Source organism: Oncorhynchus keta, unplaced genomic scaffold (genome assembly GCF_023373465.1).
Source record: "Oncorhynchus keta strain PuntledgeMale-10-30-2019 unplaced genomic scaffold, Oket_V2 Un_contig_26438_pilon_pilon, whole genome shotgun sequence".
Classification (NCBI taxonomy): Eukaryota; Metazoa; Chordata; class Actinopteri; order Salmoniformes; family Salmonidae; genus Oncorhynchus; species Oncorhynchus keta.
The window spans coordinates 1,112-7,161 of record NW_026284970.1 but is presented as its reverse complement, the minus strand read 5'-3'; the positions used below and the strand labels follow the sequence as shown (position 1 = coordinate 7,161).

General features: G+C 41.9%; 2 long non-coding RNA genes across 2 annotated transcripts; both read right to left on the bottom strand.

Moving 5' to 3' along the window:
• Window positions 1-684: 684 nt before the first annotated feature.
• On the bottom strand, window positions 685-2,868 carry LOC127922620 (uncharacterized). Its single transcript, XR_008111755.1, has 2 exons — window positions 2,831-2,868; window positions 685-1,701 (listed from the first exon to the last, which is right to left on the bottom strand). It is a non-coding gene; the product is annotated as an uncharacterized LOC127922620 (long non-coding RNA).
• A 1,317-nt stretch (window positions 2,869-4,185) lies between these two features.
• On the bottom strand, window positions 4,186-5,095 carry LOC127922619 (uncharacterized). The gene is made up of 3 exons (XR_008111754.1): window positions 4,984-5,095; window positions 4,493-4,760; window positions 4,186-4,312 (listed from the first exon to the last, which is right to left on the bottom strand). It is a non-coding gene; the product is annotated as an uncharacterized LOC127922619 (long non-coding RNA).
• Between the last annotated feature and the right edge of the window lie 955 nt (window positions 5,096-6,050).

Sequence of the window (6,050 nt, the reverse complement as noted above, 5' to 3'; positions counted from 1 at the left end):
CAGTCCGTCGTGTCCAGAAAAAAATAACCACACTCAAGAAAAAGTGCGTGTGTGTGTGGGTGGTGTGTCTGCAGTGTCCACTGTCATTATTAGTAGTAGTACAGGCATATGTGTGGTGTGTAATGTCCAGTCAGGTGGTGTGTGTAAAAAGGCCAGTGTGTGCCCGAAACCAGTATGTGTCCACAAGCCTAGGTGTGTGTAGTGTGCTGTCCATGTCTGCAGGTGAAAAATCCAGTCTGTTTATGAGGTAAATAAACTGTCCAGTCCAGTGTGTGTGTGTGTCCAGAGTGTGTGTGTGTCTGTGTCCAGTATGTGTGTGTGTGTGTGTGTCCAGTGTGTATGTGTGTGTGTGTGTCCAGTGTGTGTGTGTGTATCCAGTGTGTGTGTGTGTGTGTGTTTGTGTCCAGTGTGTGTGTGTGTCTGTGTCCAGTGTGTGTGTGTCCAGTGTGTGTGTGTGGTGTGTGTGTCCTGTTTGTGTGTGTGTGTCCAGTCTGTTTGTGTCCAGTGTGTGTGTGTCTGTCCAGTCTGTGTGTGTGTGTCCAGTCTGTGTGTGTCCAGTGTGTGTGTCCAGTGTGTGTCCAGTGTGTGTGTGTGTGTGTGTCCAGTGTGTGTCCAGTCTGTGTGTGTGTGTGTGTGTGTGTCCAGTGTGTGTGTGTGTGTGTGTGTGTGTGTGTGTCCAGTGTGTGTTTGTGTGTGTGTGTGTGTGTCCAGTGTGTGTGTGTGTCCAGTTTGTGTGTGTGTGTGTCCAGTGTGTGTGTGTGTGTGTCCAGTGTGTGTGTGTGTGTGTGTGTCCAGTGTGTGTGTGTGTGTGTCCAGTGTGTGTGTGTGTACAGTGTGTGTGTGTCCAGTGTGTATGTGTGTGTGTGTGTGTGTGTGTTTGTCCAGTGTGTGTGTGTGTGTGTTTGTCCAGTGTGTGTCCAGTGTGTGTGTGTGTGTGTGTGTGTGTGTGTGTGTGTGTGTGTGTGTGTGTGTGTGTGTGTGTGGGTGTGTGTGTGTATGCGAGTCCAGTGTGTGAGTCCAGTGTGTGTGTGTGTGTTGTCCAGTGTGTGTCTGTGTGTGTCAGTCCAGTGTGTGTGTGTATCCAGTGTGTGTGTGTGTGTGTGTGTGTGTGTGTGTGTGTGTGTATCCAGTGTGTGTATTATTTACAGGTTATTATTGTGTGTTTCATGTTATTTTAGGGACACTGAGTCACCATCACCCCAAAGATGAAACCCTGGATAGAGGGGCTCAGTGAATGTGGAGGTGAATGTGATCAGGTGGGTCAGTGTGTCAGAGGAGGCTCTATAGAAGGACAGAGTGCCGGCTGGCCAGTCCAGATACACTCCTACTCTGTGGGAGCTGGAGGAGGGGACGCCTTATGGTAGTGGGTTTATTATTGTGACAGGCAATGTAACTGTTGTCACAGCAGTACAGACTCCAGGACTTGTCATTGTGTCCAAGCCAACAGTCCCTACCCTCTCCTCTCCTGCTGATTCCTTTATATGTCACTCCTATAACAGCCCCCATTATTCCACTCCACTCTACCTCCCAGTAACAGCGCCCAGTCAGACCCTCTCTACACAGAACCTGTTCACAGTCCTCAAATCTCTGGGTGATCAGGATACAGCTGCTCCTCTCTCCTCCATGTCACCTTTCTGTTCTCCTCAGACAGAGAGAGGAGTCTGTTTACTGTGTTTAGGTCCAGTGTGAGATCACAGACATCTGATGGATGAAACCAGACACAATATTAGAAATCATCATCATTCACATTAGAATGTTAACTCACTTTTCACTAATTCATTTAATGTAGATGTTTCTAGGTATCAAAAAAGGAGAAGTTAAGGTAACTTGAGACTTGTTGAATATATGTTATACTGTATGGTAATATAAAACACACTTATTCACATTAATTACACACACACACACACACACACACACACACACACACACACACACACACACACACACACACACCCCCTGATTTCTGCTTCTGTAGAACTACAGCTGATATTTAATATGACCAAGTCAGTAATGATGGTGGTCGTTGACTTTGACTTAACTTGAATTAAGACTTATTCTTAGTCATATTGCGACTTGTATGCTCTAGTCGGCTGGCCTCACTACATATTCGTCGCCAGACCCACTGGCTCCAGGTCATTACATAAGTCCATGCTAGGTAAAGCTCCGCCTTATCTCAGTTCACTGGTCACGATGGCAACACCCATCCGCAGCACGCGCTCCAGCAGGTGTATCTCACTGATCATCCCTAAAGCCAACACCTCATTTGGCCGCCTTTCGTTCCAGTACTCTGCTGCCTGTGACTGGAACGAATTGCAAAAATCGCTGAAGTTGGAGACTTTTATCTCCCTCACCAACTTCAAACATCAGCTATCCGAGCAGCTAACCGATCGCTGCAGCTGTACATAGTCTATAGGTAAATAGCTCACCCTTATTCACCTGCCTCATTCCCATACTGTTTTTATACTGTTTTTATTTATTTACTTTTCTGCTCTTTTGCACACCAATATCACCAATATCTCTACCTGTACATGCCCATCTGATCATTTATCACTCCAGTGTTAATCTGCAAAATTGTATTATTCGCCTACCTCTCATGCCTTTTTGCACACATTGTATATAGATTGCCCATTTTTTTTCTACTGTGTTATTGACTAGTTAATTGTTTACTCCATGTGTAACTCTGTGTTGTCTGTTCACACTGCTATGCTTTATCTTGGCCAGGTCGCAGTTGCAAATGAGAACTTGTTCTCAACTAGCCTACCTGGTTAAATAAAGGTGAAATAAATAAAAAAAAAAAAAAAAAATATTCTTCACATCAGTCAACACTCACATTTTCTATGTCCAGGTTTCATTCTGTTCTCTCCACTCATGTTCCACACTGTAGAGGTAAGCAGAAGAACAGACAGTCATTGAGGGATACACCTGAACTCACACACACACACACACACACACACACACACACACACACACACACACACACACACACACACACACACACACACACACACACACACACACACACACACACACACACACACACACACACACACACACACACACACACACACACACACAACACACACACACACAAACACAGGACACACACACACACACACAACAAACACACACACAAACACACAAACACACGGGACACACACAGCATATAACTTTGTCCAAGTGGTGGTCAGAATGTTTGTCTTAACCAGCCTGATAAGTCCAACATGTCTGATATGAACATTGACATAAACCCTCTACATACTTGAGTTCCTCCAGTCTGCAGTGTGGATCCTCCAGTCCAGCAGAGAGCAGTCTGACTCCTGAGTCTCCTGGGTGATTGTAGCTCAGGTCCAGCTCTCTCAGGTGTGAGGGGTTTGACCTCAGAGCTGAGACCAGAGAAACACAGCATTCCTCTGTGACTAGACAGCCTGACAGCCTGCAAAGAGTCAAATCATATTAAAATCACACTGATATTCTTTGGTCGTGAAAATTGTGGCAGTATATTTTTTCAACATATTCAGATATATCAGTGTCCTGAAACCTTCCATATCTATTTATAAATGAATGTATCATTATTATAAATGACAAATTATCAAAGTATTGCCTGCAGATAGAAAAATGTATAGTACAAATATTATAGTAGACTGACCAGACCAGTTTAAAAAGCAGTATCAGTCAGAAGACAGACAGTGAGGAATCAGATTTAGATTGTATTGAGTATACAGTCCACCATATCTATTTAGACAGTGAGGTATCAGATTTAGATTGTATTGAGTATACAGTCCACACCATATCTATTTAGACAGTGAGGTATCAGATTTAGATTGTATTGAGTATACAGTCCACACCATATCTATTTAGACAGTGAGGTATCAGATTTAGATTGTATTGAGTATACAGTCCACACCATATCTATTTAGACAGTGAGGTATCAGATTTAGATTGTATTGAGTATACAGTCCACACCATTACCAATAACAGAGGCTACAACAAAACATGCTAACCTCTCACCATTACCGATAACAGAGACTACAACAAAACATGCTAACCTCTCACCATTACCAATAACAGAGACTACAACAAAACATGCTAACCTCTCACCATTACCAATAACAGAGACTACAACAAAACATGCTAACCTCTCACCATTACCAATAACAGAGGCTACAACCATACTAACCTCTCACCATTACCAATAACAGAGACTACAACAAAACATACTAACCTCTCACCATTACCAATAACAGAGGCTACAACAAAACATGCTAACCTCTCACCATTACCAATAACAGAGACTACAACAAAACATACTAACCTCTCACCATTACCAATAACAGAGACTACAACAAAACATGCTAACCTCTCACCATTACCAATAACAGAGGCTACAACAAAACATGCTAACCTCTCACCATTACCAATAACAGAGGCTACAACAAAACATACTAACCTCTCACCATTACCAATAACAGAGACTACAACAAAACATACTAACCTCTCACCATTACCAATAACAGAGGCTACAACAAAACATGCTAACCTCTCACCATTACCAATAACAGAGGCTACAACAAAACATGCTAACCTCTCACCATTACCAATAACAGAGGCTACAACAAAACATGCTAACCTCTCACCATTACCAATAACAGAGGCTACAACAAAACATACTAACCTCTCACCATTACCAATAACAGAGACTACAACAAAACATGCTAACCTCTCACCATTACCAATAACAGACTACAACAAAACATACTAACCTCTCACCATTACCAATAACAGAGACTACAACAAAACATGCTAACCTCTCACCATTACCAATAACAGACTACAACAAACATACTAACCTCTCACCATTACCAATAACAGAGGGTTACAACAAAACATGCTAACCTCTCACCACTACCAATAACAGAGACTACAACAAAACATGCTAACCTCTCACCATTACCAATAACAGAGACTACAACACAACATGCTAACCTCTCACCATTACCAATAACAGAGACTACAACAAAACATACTAACCTCTCACCATTACCAATAACAGAGACTACAACAAAACATGCTAACCTCTCACCATTACCAATAACAGAGGCTACAAAAAAACATGCTAACCTCTCACCATTACAATAACAGAGACTACAACAAAACATGCTAACCTCTCACCATTAACCTCAAATAAAAGGTGACATTCTGTACTGTCTCCTAATATGAAACATTATATCTCAAATCCAAAATGCTGAAGCAGAGCACCACATTTAAAACTGTAATATTCTGTCCAAACACATATGGTGTGGACTATGTTTGTCTGGTAAACACATGTGGATCTGGTGAACAGTTATCACTTGTTGACCAACTACAGGAATACTGACCTCAGAGTCTCCAGTTTACAGTGGGGATTCCAGTCCAGCAGAGAGCAGCTTCACTCCTGAATCCTTCAGGTCATTGTTACTCAGGTCCAGCTCTCAGGTGTGAGGGTTTGACTCCAGAGCTGAGACCAGAGAAGCACAGCCTTCCTCTGTGACTAGACAGCCTGACAGCCTGCAAAGAGTCAAATCATATTAAAATCACACTGCTATTCTTTGGTGGTGAAAATAGTGGCAGTATATTTTTTCAACATATTCAGATATATCAGTGTCCTGAAACCTTCCATATCTATTCATAAAATAGTGTATCATCATAAAAAATGACAAATGATCAAATCATTACCTGAGGATAGAAACATGTAAAGTGGGCTAAATATTTGCGTAGACTGACCAGACCAGTTTAAAAGCAGTGTCAGTCAGAAGACAGACAGTGAGGTATCAGATTTTAGATTGTATTGAGTATACAGTCCACACCATATCTATTTAGACAGTGAGGAATCAGATTTAGATTGTATTGAGTATACAGTCCACACCATATCTATTTAGACAGTGAGGTATCAGATTTAGATTGTATTGAGTATACAGTCCACACCATATCTATTTAGACAGTGAGGTATCAGATTTAGATTGTATTGAGTATAGTCCACACCATATCTATTTAGACAGTGAGGTATCAGATTT